Source organism: Procambarus clarkii, chromosome 1 (genome assembly GCF_040958095.1).
Source record: "Procambarus clarkii isolate CNS0578487 chromosome 1, FALCON_Pclarkii_2.0, whole genome shotgun sequence".
Taxonomy (NCBI): domain Eukaryota; kingdom Metazoa; phylum Arthropoda; class Malacostraca; order Decapoda; family Cambaridae; genus Procambarus; species Procambarus clarkii.
This window is the reverse complement of record NC_091150.1, coordinates 56,077,181-56,096,106: the sequence shown is the minus strand read 5'-3', so window position 1 is coordinate 56,096,106 and position 18,926 is coordinate 56,077,181.

Genomic DNA, 18,926 nt, shown 5'->3' with positions numbered 1-18,926 from the left:
GATCTATCAAAAATGGATCCAAGTTATATAAACCTCTGCTAATGTTCAAATTACTTTCTTTGGTAATCTGTATTAAAGCAGATTCAATTATGTTCCTATTGAAAGTGATTTTACAATTCGTTATTGAAGAAACCATCTCCCAATCAATTGGGTGAGAATTTTCTGACAAATGAACAAACAAAGCATTAGACAATTGGCCATGTCTTACAGAGTATTTATGGTGTGAAATTAATTTCAAATCTTTAGATGTTTGCCCAACATTGAAGCTATTAGTCTTAATGTATATTAAAACAATAAACAAATCCCCGCAGATACAATATTCGTTGTACAAGGTATATGTAATTTGCTTTAATAACTGGGCGGCTTAAGTAGTGAAATATGGCTCTCGCTGAACGTAGATTATATCACACGTTCTGCGTATGATTGGTTACCATTACCTGTGGCAGGTGGCTGCAGGTGACGGGTCTCCCAATCCTGAGCACTCCAGTTGCAAACTCTGTGAGCAAGAACTACGGCATGATCTCCCGCACTACATCACTGAATGCCCAGTTATTAGACCTTTCAGACCAGTTGGCATGAGGTACCTGGAGCTTTGCAATTACTTTATTCACTCTCGTACTCTTGAAGATATCCTCACAGTATACCCAAAATTTGCCAGTGCAGGCTATTAAACACATGGCTCTGTATGACTAACCATCCTGCGAGATGGGGACTTGTATTACCACTGCTACCTTATTCAATCTTGTGGTGCTGATATCCTCAAAATGCATCCGGAGTCTGCCAGTGCAGACCGCTTATCACATGCCTCTGTATGACTAACCATCCTGTGTGATGGGGATTTTTTAGCATCACCTAGTTAGTTTTTTTGACACACTGTACTCCACTTCATATAGTCTAGGGTAGCTGCACTAATGCAGATGTACCTAATATGTTAATAAAAAAAAAAAAAAAAAAAATTGGCTGTGTACTTCCCTAATACCTGGTTGATACCTGGTTGATGGGGTTCTGGGAGTTCTTCTACTCCCCAAGCCCGGCCCGAGGCCAGGCTCGACTTGTGAGAGTCTGGTCCACCAGGCTGTTGCTTGGAGCGGCCCGCAGGGCCACGTACCCACCACAGCCCGGCTGATCCGGAACTTCTCTTAGAACACGGTTGTTCCGGCAATATTTCTTATAGTCGCTGAGAGGACGTTGAACAAGCGCGGACCTCTGATGTTTATACAGTGCTCTCTGATTGTGGCTATGGCACCTCTGCTCTTCACTGGTTCAATCTTGCATTTTCTTCCATATCGTTCACTCCAGTACTTGGTTATTTTACTGCGTAGATTTGGGACCTGACCCTCCAGTATTTTCCATGTGTATATTATTTGGTATCTCTCTCGTCTCCTTTCTAGAGAGTACATTTGGAGAGCTTTAAGACGATTCCAATAATTTAGGTGTTTTATCTCGTCTATGCGTGCCGTATATGTTCTCTGTATTCCCTATATTTCAGCAATCTCTCCTGCTCTGAAGGGGGAAGTGAGTACTGAGCAGTACTCGAGACGGGACAACACAAGTGACTTGAAAAGTACAACCATTGTGATGGGATCCCTGGATTTGAAAGTTCTCGTAATCCATCCGATCATTTTTCTGGCTGACGCGATATTTGCTTGGTTATGCTCCCTAAACGTTAGATCGTCGGACATCATTATTCCCAAATCCTTGACATGCTGTTTTTCTACTATGGGAAGATTCGATTGTGTTTTGTACCCTGTATTATGTTTCAGATCCTCATGTTTGCCGTACCTGAGTACCTGAAATTTATCACTGTTAAACATCATGTTATTTTCTGCTGCCCAATCGAAAACTTTGTTGACATCTGCTTGTAGTTTTTCAATGTCTTCAGCAGAGGTAATTTTCATGCCGGTTTTTTGTGTCATCTGCAAAGGACGACACGAAGCTGTGACGTGTATTTTTGTCTATATCAGAAATGAGAATAAGGAACATTAGCGGTGCAAGGACTGTACCTTGAGGTACAGAGCTTTTAACGTCGCTTGGACTCGATTTTATCTGATTGACTGTTACTCTTTGTGTTCTGTTCGACAGGAAATTGAGTATCCAGCGTCCTACTTTTCCAGTTATTCCCATTGACCTCATTTTGTGAGCTATCACCCCATGGTCACATTTGTCGAACGCTTTTGCAAAGTCTGTGTATACAACATCTGCATTTTGCTTTTTTTCTAAGGCTTCTGTGATTTTGTCATAGTGGTTGAGTAACTGTGACAGACAGGATCTTCCCGCTCTAAATCCATGTTGTCCTGGATTGTGCAATTTATTGTTTTCCATACAACTAGAAATTTGATTCCTAATCACTCTTTCAAACACTTTTATTATGTGTGATGTTAGTGCAACTGGCCTATAATTTTATGCCAAGGCTTTACTCCCCCCCCCCCTTTGTGCAACGGAGCTATATCTGCAGATTTAAGTGCTGCTGGTATCTCCCTTGTACCCAGGCTCTTTCTCCATATTACGCTGAGTGCTCTCACTACTGGTACTTTACATTTCTTTATGATTATTGAATTCCATGAGTCAGGCCCAGGAGCTGAGTGCATAGGTATATTGTCAATTTCTCTTTCAAAGTCTTCCGAGTTTGTGGTAATATCCGTTATATTATCTACAGCTAGAATGTCATTCATAAAGAAGCTGTCTGGGTCATCAACTTTCATGTTGTTTATTGGTGTGCTAAACATAGCCTCATACTGGCTCCTTAGAATTTCATTAATCTCTTTGTTGTTCTCTGTGTACGTACCTTCAGTTGTAATTAACGGTCCAATACTGGTCGAGGTTTTGGATTTTGATTTTGCGTATGTGAAAAATATTTCGGATTTTTCCTTATCTCTTGTATAGCTTTCTGTTCCAATTCCATTTCCTCAGACTCATATGATCGCTTCAACGTTTGTTCTATTTCCTCAATCTCCTTGCTTAGGCTTGTTTTCCTTGCTTGTGATAGTTGTGTCTGCCGAAGCATTTCCGTTATTTTTTTCCTTCTCCTGTACAGTTGTCTGCGTTCTCTTTCTAGAGTGGTCCTCTTTCTGCCCCTCCTCACAGGCACGTGCTTCAAGCAGACCTTGTAAGCTTCAGCTGTCAGTTGAGCTATTCCCTGTGTGGGAGTTTTGTCGCTTAAGACCGTCTCCCATTGAATGGTTGCAAGGTCTACATTTATTTTTTCCCAGTCAATCCTCTTATTGTTGAAATTGAATTGATTGAATATTCCTTCTCGCTTGTTGGGTCTCTTAGACCTACAACCGTTATTTATGCTAGTTCGCACTTCAATGAGCTTATGGTCTGAGTATGAAGTATCTGAGATTGTGATGTTTCTGATTAGTTCATCATTGTTTGTGAATAACAAGTCTAGTGTGTTTTCGTTCCTAGTTGGTTCTGTGATCTGTTGATTGAGCGAGAATTTGTCACAGAATCTCAAAAGTTTTCTGACCTGTGGTTGGTTATTTCCCGGGTCATTCCCTGCTATGATATTTGTGTTTGTCATTCTCCATCTTAGACTTGGTAAATTGAAATCTCCAAGGAAGATAATATCTGGAGCTGGGTTTGCTAGGTTGTCAAGTATGTTCTCTATTTTGTGCATCTGCTCTGTGAATTCCTCAACCGTTGTATCTGGCGGTTTATATATTAGAATAATAATTAGGTTTAGTTTCTCTACCTTAATTCCAAGTACCTCTGCCACCTCATTAGTTGAGTTTAGTAGTTCTGTGCATACCAGGTCTTCTTTAATATACAGACCTACTCCTCCATTTGACCTAGTTTTTCTATCACATCTATATAAATTATAATTTGGAATCCAGATTTCACCATCCATGTAATCTTTTGTATAAGTTTCCGTGAATGCCCCAAATATTGAGTTTGACTCTAATAGGAGGCCATTTATGAACTTTATTTTTTGACTTTGGCTTTAAACCTTGAAAGTTTGCAAATATGAATGATTGTCCATATTGTGTGTCACTTCTGGAAGGTTTTGGTAGTTCTCCCTCCTCTCTACCCTGACCCAGGGTGTGTTGTTGTGGCAATGGTTTGACCAGTTTTGGAAGTGATACTGGAGAGTGTGGTAGTCTCTGTGTAGTTGGGGGGGTGTAGTATGTGTGGGCTTGATGACGAACCGCAGTCCAGTCTTGGGCATTTCCCCCTCTCCATCCGTACTCCTGCCACGTTTCTGCCTGTCTGTTTCTCCCTCTGTTTGTACCTGCCTCTAAAAGATTTTCAGGACTATTATATTGGACTTCCTCTCTTATATTGCGTTGTGTACCTCTGACGTGGAAATCGGGGCAATGAAGATCGTAGCATTTCCTCTCATTAACTGAGAGTCTGCATAGCTTAGGGTGAAAATATCTACACTCTGTATCAAAACGACATCTGCCTTTCCTATCTATAGTCCTATCCTATTTCCTATGATCTGCCTAGCCATCTATAGTCTAGAGTAGCTGCACAAATGCTGATGTACCTAAATGTGTTAATAAAAAAAAAGACGAAGAACAACTAGCCAGTTACTCGGCGTAGTTGCAGATGAGTACTAACTATTACTCGTACAGTTCCTGGAGTGCATATGACAAATCGAGCGACCAAAATCAGAGCCTCTCCGTCCAGTAGGGGATAGTTTGCGAAGTGCTTCTCGTGAGCTGTGTTTTTCTGCATCCGGAAGATATTGAAACGAAATTATATATTCCTCTTGTCTTCCTTTTTAGATACCTTAAGGATATTTTCAGAATAACAAGGAAGAAATAGAGATATAATAATAACGAGAGGAATAATAATAGAGACGTATATGTACATTCGCTAATAATTTATGTCCCATGAATAAACATACTCCGATAAACAAACCAATATCTGAGCATTAAATATTAAGGCATTGTTTGGAAGCTGAGCTGCATTAAAAATGTTATAATATTACTTAAATTTCTAAATATCTAAATATTATAGTGATTATCCTTTCCAACAACTAGCAAATGTTTCAGTACGAGTCGAAGTAAATGTTTTAAGTGATGATGCAATACTTACACGACACAGTCACAGACGACACACACACGAGACACAGCCACACACACACATGACACAGCCACACACACACATGACACAGCCACACACACACATGACACAGCCACACACACACATGACACAGCCACAGACGACACAGCCACAGACGACACACACACACGACACAGCCACAGATGACACACACACACGGCACAGCCACAGACGACACACACATACGACACAGCCACAGACGACACACACACACGACACAGCCACAGATGACACACACACACGACACAGCCACAGACGACACACACAGACGACACACACAGACGACACAGCCACAGACGACACACACACATGACACAGCCACAGACGACACACACACACACGACACAGCCACAGACGACACACACACAGGACACAGCCACAGACGACACACACACGAGACACAGCCAAACACACACATGACACAGCCACAGACGACACACACACACACGACACAGCCACAGACGACACACACACGAGACACAGCCACACACACACACATGACACAGCCCCAGACGACACACACACACGACACAGCCACAGACGACACACACACGAGACACAGCCACACACACACGACACAGCCACAAACGACACACACACACGACACAGCCACAGACGACACACACACACGACACAACCACAGACGACACACACACACACACGACACAGCCACGGACGACACACACACACACACACACACACACACACACACACACACACACACACACACACACACACACACAACACTGCCACAGACGACACACATACACACACACAATACAGCCACAGACGACATACATACACACACACGACACAGCTACAGACGACACACATACACACGACACAGCCACAGACGACACACATACACACACACGACACAGCCACAGACGACACACATACACACACACGACACAGCCACAGACGACACACATACACACACACGACACAGCCACAGACGACACTCATACACACACACGACACAGCCACAGACGACACACATACACACGACACAACCACAGACGACACACACATACACACACACACGACACAGTCACAGACGACATACACTCACACACACACGACACAGCCACAGACGACACACACACACACACACACACACACGACACAGCCACAGACGACACACACACACACACGACACAGCCACAGACGACACACACACACACACGACACAGCCACAGACGACACACACCCACACACGACACAGCCACAGACGACATACACACACACACACGACACAGCCACAGACACAGACACAACCACAGACGACACACACAGACACAACCACAGACGATACACACACACACACACACACACACACGACACAGCCACAGACGACACACACACACACACACGATACACACACACACACACGACACTGCCACAGACGACACATACACACGACACAACCACAGACGACACACACACATACACGACACAGCTACAGACGACACACACACATACACGACACAGCCACAGACGACACACACACATACACGACACAGCCACAGACGACACATACACACGACACAGCCACAGACGACACACACACACACACACACGACACAGCCACAGACGACACACACACGACACAGCCACAGACGACACACACACATACACGACACAGCTACAGACGACACACACATACACGACACAGCCACAGACGACACACACACATACACGACTCAGCCACAGACGACACACACACACACACAACTCAGCCACAGACGACACACACACGCACACTCACATGACACAGCCACAGACGACACACACACACACACACACGACACAGCCACAGACGACACACACACACACACACGACACAGCCACAGACGACACACACACACACGACACAGCCACAGACGACACACACACACACACACACACACACACACACACGACACAGCCACAGACGACACACACACACACACGACACAGCCACAGACGACACACACACACACACACACACACACGACACAGCCACAGACGACACACACACACACACACGACTCAGCCACAGACGAGACACACACACACACACACACACACACACGACTCAGCCACAGACGACACACACACACACACACACACACACACACACACACACACACACACACACACACGACACAGCCACAGACGACACACACACACGACACACACACGACACAGCCACAGACGACACACACACACACACGACACAGCCACAGACGACACACACACACACACACACGACACAGCCACAGACGACACACACACGACACAGCCACAGACGACACACACACGACACAGCCACAGACGACACACACACACACACACACACACACACACACACACACGCGCACACACACACAGCACAGCCACAGACGACACACACACACACACACACACAACACAGCCACAGACGACACACACACACACACACACACACACACACACACACACACACACACACACACACACACACACACACACACACACGACTCAGCCACAGACGACACACACACGCACACACACACGACACAGCCACAGACGACACACACACACACACACACACACGACACAGCCACAGACGACACACACACACACACACACACACACACACACACACACACACACACACACACACGACACAGCCACAGACGACACACACACACACACACACACACACACACACACACACACACACACGATACAGCCACAGACGTCACACACACACACACACACACACACACACACGACACAGCCACAGACGACACACACACACACACACACGAAACATACACAGACGACACACACACATACAAACGACACAGCCACAGACGACACACACATACACACGACACAGCCACAGACGACACACACACATACACGACACAGCTACAGACGACACACACACATACACGACACAGCCACAGACGACACACACACATACACGACACAGCCACAGACGACACATACACACGACACAGCCACAGACGACACACACACACACACACGACACAGCCACAGACGACACACACACGACACAGCCACAGACGACACACACACATACACGACACAGCTACAGACGACACACACACATACACGACACAGCCACAGACGACACACACACACATACACGACACAGCCACAGACGACACACACACATACACGACACAGCCACAGACGACACACACACATACACGACACAGCCACAGACGACACACACACATACACGACTCAGCCACAGACGACACACACACACACGACACAACCACAGACAGCACACACACACACACACGACACAGCCACAGACGACACACACACACACACACACACACACACACACACACACACACACACACACACACACACACACACGCACGCGACACAGACACACACACGACACAGTCACAGACGACACACACACACACACACACACACGACACAGTCACAGACGACACACACACACACACACACGACACAGCCACAGACGACACACACACACACACGACACAGCCACAGACGACACACACACATACACGACTCAGCCACAGACGACACACACACGCACACTCACATGACACAGCCACAGACGACACACACACACACACACACACGACACAGCCACAGACGACACACACACACACACACGACACAGCCACAGACGACACACACACACACGACACAGCCACAGACGACACACACACACACACACACACACACACACACACACACACACACGACACAGCCACAGACGACACACACACACACACGACACAGCCACAGACGACACACACACACACACGACACAGCCACAGACGACACACACACACACACGACACAGCCACAGACGACACACACACACACACACACACACACACACACACACACACACACACACACACACGGCACAGCCACAGACGACACACACACACACACACACACACACACACACACACACACACACACACACACACACACACGACACAGCCATAGACGACACACACACACACACACACGACTCAGCCACAGACGACACACACACACACACACACGACTCAGCTACAGACGACACACACACACACACACACACACACACACACACACACACACACACACACACACACACACACACACACACACACACGACACAGACACACACACACACACGACACAGACACACACACACGACACACACACGACACAGCCACAGACGACACACACACACACACACACACACACACACACACGACACAGCCACAGACGACACACACACGACACAGCCACAGACGACACACACACGACACAGCCACAGACGACACACACACACACACACACACACACACACACACGCACACACGCACACACACACACGGCACAGCCACAGACGACACACACACACACAACACAGCCACAGACGACACACACACACACACACACACACACACGACTCAGCCACAGACGACACACACACGCACACACACACGACACAGCCACAGACGACACACACACACACACACACACACACGACACAGTCACAGACGACACACACACACACACACACACACACACACACACACACACACACACACACACGACACAGCCACAGACGACACACACACACACACACACACACACACACACACACACACGCACACACGCACACACACACACGGCACAGCCACAGACGACACACACACACACACACACAACACAGCCACAGACGACACACACTCACACACACACGACTCAGCCACAGACGACACACACACGCACACACACACGACACAGCCACAGACGACACACACACACACACACACACACACACGACACAGCCACAGACGACACACACACACACACACACACACACACACACACACACACACACACACACACACACACACACACACACACACGACACAGCCACAGACGACACACACACACACACACACACACACACACACACACACACACACACACACACACACACACACACACACACGACACAGCCACAGACGACACACACACACACACACACACACACACACACACACACACACACACACACACACACGACACAGCCACAGACGACACACACACATACAAACGACACAGCCACAGACGACACACACATACACACGACACAGCCACAGACGACACACACACACACACACACACACACGACACAGCCACAGACGACACACACACGACACAGCCACAGACGACACACACACACACACACACGACACAGCCACAGACGACACACACACACACACACACACGACACAGCCACAGACGACACACACACACACACACACACGACACAGCCACAGACGACACACACACACACACGCCACAGCCACAGACGACACACACACACACACGACACAGCCACAGACGACACACACACACACACACGACACAACCACAGACGACACACACACACACACACACACACACACACACACACACACACACACACACACACACACACACACACACACGGCACAGCCACAGACGACACACACACACACACACACGACACAGCCACAGACGACACACACACACAGACACACACGACTCAGCCACAGACCACACACACACACACACACACACACACACACACACACACACACGACTCAGCCACAGACGACACACACACACACACACACACACACACACACACACACACACACACACACACACACACACACACGACACAGACACACACACACGACACAGCCACAGACGACACACACACACACACGACACAGCCACAGACGACACACACACACACACGACACAGCCACAGACGACACACACACACACACGACACAGCCACAGACGACACACACACACACACACACACACACACACACACACACACACACACACACACACACACACACACACACACACACACACGGCACAGCCACAGACGACACACACACACACACACACACACGACACAGCCACAGACGACACACACACACACACACACGACTCAGCCACAGACGACACACACACACACACACGACTCAGCCACAGACGACACACACACACACACACACACACACACACACACACACACGACACAGACACACACACACGATACAGCCACAGACGACACACACACACACACGACACAGCCACAGACGACACACACACACACACACGACACAGCCACAGACGACACACACACACACACACGACACAGCCACAGACGACACACACACACACACGACACAGCCACAGACGACACACACACACACACACGACACAGCCACAGACGACACACACACACACACACGACACAGCCACAGACGACACACACACACACACGACACACACACACACACACGACACAGCCACAGACGACACACACGACACAGCCACAGACGACACACACACACACACACACACACACACACACACACACACACACACACGGCACAGCCACAGACGACACACACACACACACACACGGCCCAGCCACAGACGACACACACACACACACACACACGACACAGCCACAGACGACACACACACACACACACACACGACTCAGCCACAGACGACACACACACACACACACACGACTCAGCCACAGACGACACACACACACACACACACACACGACACAGCCACAGACGACACACACACACACACACACACACGACACAGCCACAGACGACACACACACACACACACACACACGACACAGACGACACACACACATACAAACGACACAGCCACAGACGACACACACACACACACGACACAGCCACAGACGACACACACACACACACACGACACAACCACAGACGACACACACACACACACACACACACACACACACACACACGGCACAGCCACAGACGACACACACACACACACACACGACACAGCCACAGACGACACACACACACAGACACACACGACTCAGCCACAGACCACACACACACACACACACACACACACGACTCAGCCACAGACGACACACACACACACACACACACACACACACACACACACACACACACACACACACACACACACGACACAGACACACACACACGACACAGCCACAGACGACACACACACACACACGACACAGCCACAGACGACACACACACACACACACGACACAGCCACAGACGACACACACACACACACGACACAGCCACAGACGACACACACACACACACACACACACACACACACACACACACACACACACACACGACACAGCCACAGACGACACACACACACACACACACACGACTCAGCCACAGACGACACACACACACACACACGACTCAGCCACAGACGACACACACACACACACACACACACACGACACAGACACACACACACGACACAGCCACAGACGACACACACACACACACGACACAGCCACAGACGACACACACACACACACACGACACAGCCACAGACGACACACACACACACACACGACACAGCCACAGACGACACACACACACACACGACACAGCCACAGACGACACACACACACACACACGACACAGCCACAGACGACACACACACACACACACGACACAGCCACAGACGACACACACACACACACGACACAGCCACAGACGACACACACACACACACGACACACACACACACACGACACAGCCACAGACGACACACACGACACAGCCACAGACGACACACACACACACACACACACACACACACACACACACACACACACACACACACACACACACACACACACACACACACACACGGCACAGCCACAGACGACACACACACACACACACACGGCCCAGCCACAGACGACACACACACACACACACACGACACAGCCACAGACGACACACACACACACACACGACTCAGCCACAGACGACACACACACACACACACACGACTCATCCACAGACGACACACACACACACACACACACACGACACAGCCACAGACGACACACACACACACACACACACACGACACAGCCACAGACGACACACACACACACACACACACACACGACACAGACGACACACACACATACAAACGACACAGCCACAGACGACACACACATACACACGACACAGCCACAGACGACACACACACACACACACACACACACGACACAGCCACAGACGACACACAGACGACACAGCTACAGACGACACACACACGACACAGCCACAGGCGACACACATACACACGACACAGCCACAGACGACACACACACACACACACACACACGACACAGCCACAGACGAGACACACACGACACAGCCACAGACGAGACACACACACACACACGACACAGACACAGACGACACACACACACACACACGACACTGCCACAGACGACACACACACACACACGACACAGCCACAGACGACACACACACATGCAAACGACACAGCCACAGACGACACACACATACACACGACACAGCCACAGACGACACACACACACACACACACGACACAACCAAACAGATTTCATGAGAGAAATGAGATCATGGGTGAGGCCTGAAGAGTGAGGGTCGACTCCGATTACTGAGAAGTGATTGGAAACCTGTTTGTAAACCCATTGTCAGATCACGTTTCAGGGTAAACTAGCAGGGTAAGGCTTAAGATGAGGTGAGGGAAGGCACTCTCAGCCAGCCCAGAGAATGAGGCTTGGAAATGAAAAGCTTAAGTCGTCTAACAGGAGTCAGGTGTTTGAGCCTCCTAATGCCCAGGCAATATATATATATATATACTCTACAGCCTTTGCTCTAGTATGTCCTCTTGTAATACAGTTGTATTAGTATTAAGGCACCACATTCATTCACATTAAAAACATTCTTCGTCCAAATCAGGAAAACTGTAAACTTTTGTTCTCTCTTTCATCGTGTTAAGGATAAATCATAACCAATTTAAATACAAACAAAACACAACGTTGCACATTACCTTTAATCACAATGTAATAAATATAATTTTAATAGAAATATAAAAATATAAAACCAGGGCCACAAAAAGTGCGCATTAAGACCACAGAACTCACACTTAAGGTTTATAACGCCGGGGAAATAACCTCTACGCAAGAAAGGGCAAAATCCTCGCCACCTTTCACAGAATTTAGAGCAAAAACTTCCTTTCACAGGATCCGGACTCCTTCTTTTTGGCGTGGAGTGTCGGTGGGAGGTCACGGGCCGCCGGCCTACACGGGTATGCCATAAGCAGTGCCAGCTGCGGTCATTACCAGGACGGTGTCCACGTCAACGTGGCTGGTGGCACTCTGGGCTAGTGGCACTCTGGTTGCTAATGACACTCTGGGCTGGTGACACTCTGGGCTGGTGGCACTCTGGGCTGGTGGCACTCTGGTTGCTAGTGACACTCTGGGCTGGTGGCAATCTGGTTGCTAGTGACACTCTGGGCTGGCGGCACTCTGGGCTGGTGGCACTCTGGGCTGGTGACACTCTGGGCTGGTGACACTCTGGGCTGGTGGCACTCTGGTTGCTGGTGGCACTCTGGTTGCTGGTGGCACTCTGGGCTGGTGGCACTCTGGGCTGGTGGCACTCTGGGCTGGTGGCACTCTGGGCAGGTGATACTCTGGTCTGGTGGCACTCAAGGCTGGTGGCACTCTGGGCTGGTGATACTCTGGGCTGGTGGCACTCTGGGCTGGTGGCACTCTGGGCTGGTGACACTCTGGGCAGACAAGACTCTGGGCTGGTGGCACTATAGGCTGGTAACACTCTGGGCTGGTGGCACTCTGGGCTGGTGGCACTCTAGGCTGGTGACACTCTAGGCTGGTGGCACTCTGGGCTGGTGGCACTCTAGGCAGATAAGACTCTGGGCTGGTGGCACTCAAGGCTGGTGGCACTCTGGGCTGGTGGCACTCTAGGCTGGTGACACTCTAGGCTGGTGGCACTCTGGGCTGGTGGCACTCTAGGCAGATAAGACTCTGGGCTGGTGGCACTCTGGGCTGGTGGCACTCTAGAATGGTGACACTCTGGGCTGGTGGCACTCTAGGCTGGTGACACTCTAGGCAGACAAGACTCTGGGCTGGTGGCACTCTAGGCTGGTGACACTCTAGGCAGACAAGACTCTGGGCTGGTGGCACTCTGGGCTGGTGGCACTCTGGGCTGGTGGCACTCTGGGCTTTTGACACTCTGCGCAGACAAGACTCTGGGCTGGTGGCACTCTGGGCTGGTAGTACTCTGGGCTGGTGGCACTCTGGGCTGGTGGCACTCTGGGCTGGTGGCACTCTGGGCAGATAAGACTCTGGGCAGATAAGACTCTGGGCTGGTAGCACTCTGGGCTGGTAGCACTCTGGGCTGGTGGCACTCTGGGCTGGTGGCACTCTGGGCTGATGGCACTCTGGGCTGGTGGCACTCTGGGCTGATGGCACTCTGGGCTGGTGGCACTCTAGGCAGATAAGACTCTGGGCTGGTAGCACTCTGGGCTGGTGGCACTCTGGGCTGGTGGCACTCTGGGCTGATGGCACTCTGGGCTGGTGGCACTTTGGGCTGGTGGCACTTTGGGCTGGTGACACTAGCCATCACCAACACCAACACCAACACCATCACCATCACCAACACCATCACCAACACCATCACCAACACCATCACCAACACCATCACCATCACCAACACCATCACCAACACCATCACCAACACCATCACCATCACCAACACCATCACCAACACCAACACCACCAACACCATCACCAACACCATCACCATCACCATCACCAACACCATCACCAACACCATCACCAACACCATCACCAACACCATCACCAACACCATCACCATCACCAACACCATCACCAACACCATCACCATCACCATCACCAACACCATCACCATCACCAACACCATCACCATCACCAACACCATCACCAACACCATCACCATCACCATCACCAACACCATCACCATCACCAACACCATCACCATCACCAACACCATCACCATCACCATCACCATCACTATTACTATCACCATCACCATCACCATCACCAACACCATCACCAACACCATCACCATCACCAACACCATCACCAACACCATCACCATCACCATCACTATTACTATCACTATCACCATCACCATCACCATCACCAACACCATCACCAACACCATCACCAACACCATCACCATCACCAACACCATCACCATCACCATCACTATCACCATCACCATCACCAACACCATCACCAACACCATCACCAACACCATCACCATCACCAACACCATCACCATCACCAACACCATCACCAACACCATCACCATCACCATCACTATTACTATCACTATCACCATCACCAACACCATCACCATCACCATCACCAACACCATCACCAACACCATCACCAACACCATCACCATCACCATCACCAACACCAACACCATCACCATCACCATCACTATTACTATCACCATCACCATCACCATCACCAACACCATCACCATCACCAACACCATCACCATCACCATCACCAACACCATCACCATCACCAACACCATCACCATCACCATCACCAACACCATCACCATCACCATCACCAACACCATCACCAACACCATCACCATCACCATCACCATCACTATCACTATCACTATCACCATCACCATCACCATCACCAACACCATCACCAACACCATCACCAACACCATCACCAACACCATCACCATCACCAACACCATCACCAACACCATCACCAACACCATCACCATCACCAACACCATCACCAACACCATCACCATCACCATCACCATCACTATTACTATCACTATCACTATCACTATCACTATCACCATCACCAACACCATCACCATCACCAACACCATCACCATCACCATCACTATTACTATCACCATCACCAACACCATCACCATCACTATTACTATCACCATCACCATCACCAACACCATCACCATCACCATCACCAACACCATCACCATCACCATCACCAACACCATCACCATCACCATCACCAACACCATCACCAACACCATCGCCATCACCATCACTATTACTATCACTATCACTATCACCATCACCAACACCATCATCATCACCAACACCATCACCATCACCATCACTATTACTATCACCATCACCATCACCAACACCATCACCATCACTATTACTATCACCATCACCAACACCATCACCATCACCATCACCAACACCATCACCATCACCAACACCATCACCATCACTATTACTATCACCATCACCATCACCAACACCATCACCATCACTATTACTATCACCAACACCATCACCATCACCAACACCATCACCATCACCATCACCATCACCAACACCATCACCATCACCAACACCATCACCATCACCATCACCAACACCATCACCATCACCATCACCATCACCAACACCATCACCATCACCAACACCATCACCATCACCATCACCAACACCATCACCATCACCAACACCATCACCATTACCATTACCATTACCATCACCATCACCATCACCAACGCCATCACCATCACCAACACCATCACCATCACCAACTCCATCACCATCACCATCACCAACACCATCACCATTACCATTACCATCACCAACACCATCACCATCACCAACACCATCACCATCACCATCACCAACACCATCACCAACACCACCATCACCATCACCATCACCAACACCATCACCAACACCATCACCATCACCAACACCATCACCATCACCATCACCAACACCATCACCATCACCAACACCATCACCATCACCATCACTATTACTATCACCATCACCAACACCATCACCAACACCATCACCATCACTATTACTATCACTATCACCATCACCAACACCATCACTATCACTATCACCAACACCAACACCAACACCATCACCAACACCATCACCATCACCAACACCAACACCATCACCATCACCAACACCAACACCAACACCAACACCATCACCAACACCATCACCATCACCAACACCAACACCATCACCATCACCATCACCAACACCTGCACCAACACCATCACCAACACCATCACCAACACCAACACCATCACCAACACCATCACCAACACCAACACCATCACCAACACCATCACCAACACCATCACCAACACCATCACCAACACCATCACCATCACCAACACCATCACCAACACCATCACCATCACCATCACCAACACCTGCACCAACACCTGGGAATGGTAACATTGTGGTGGGAATTAACTTGTCTGATATTCATGAACTTCAATAAATAAAGAAGACGAAATTAAATATAAATACGTACAAGCTGATATATAAATACGTACTCTAATATAAGTACATGAGGGAGGGAGGGAGGGAGAGAGAGAGAGAGATAGGAGGAGACAGATGGAGAGAAAGCGAAATTGAGGGAGAGAAATGGTAGAGGAGGAAGGGGACTATTAGGTGAAAACGACAAGCCATTATGACTATATGGCACTTGTAAGGGATCAGGATAAGGATTTGGGATGGGACGGGGGAAAGGAATGGTACCCAACCACTTGGACGGTCGGGGATTAAACGCCGACCTGCATGAAGCGAGACCATCGCTCTACCTGCCAGCCTACGTGGTTTGACCGGAGGAGAGATGGGAGTGTCTGAAGGTCAAATATAAATGTAGAATAGAAGACTAAAAATAAATATGGTGAAAACATTAACAAAAGAGAATGAACAAAATACATGTATAGAGACAGACAGACAGACCGACACACACACACACACACACACACACACACACACACACACACACACACACTGTAAAATTGCAGGTAAAGGATAATATTCAGAGGTTGAAAATGGGAAATAGATTCACGGAAAAT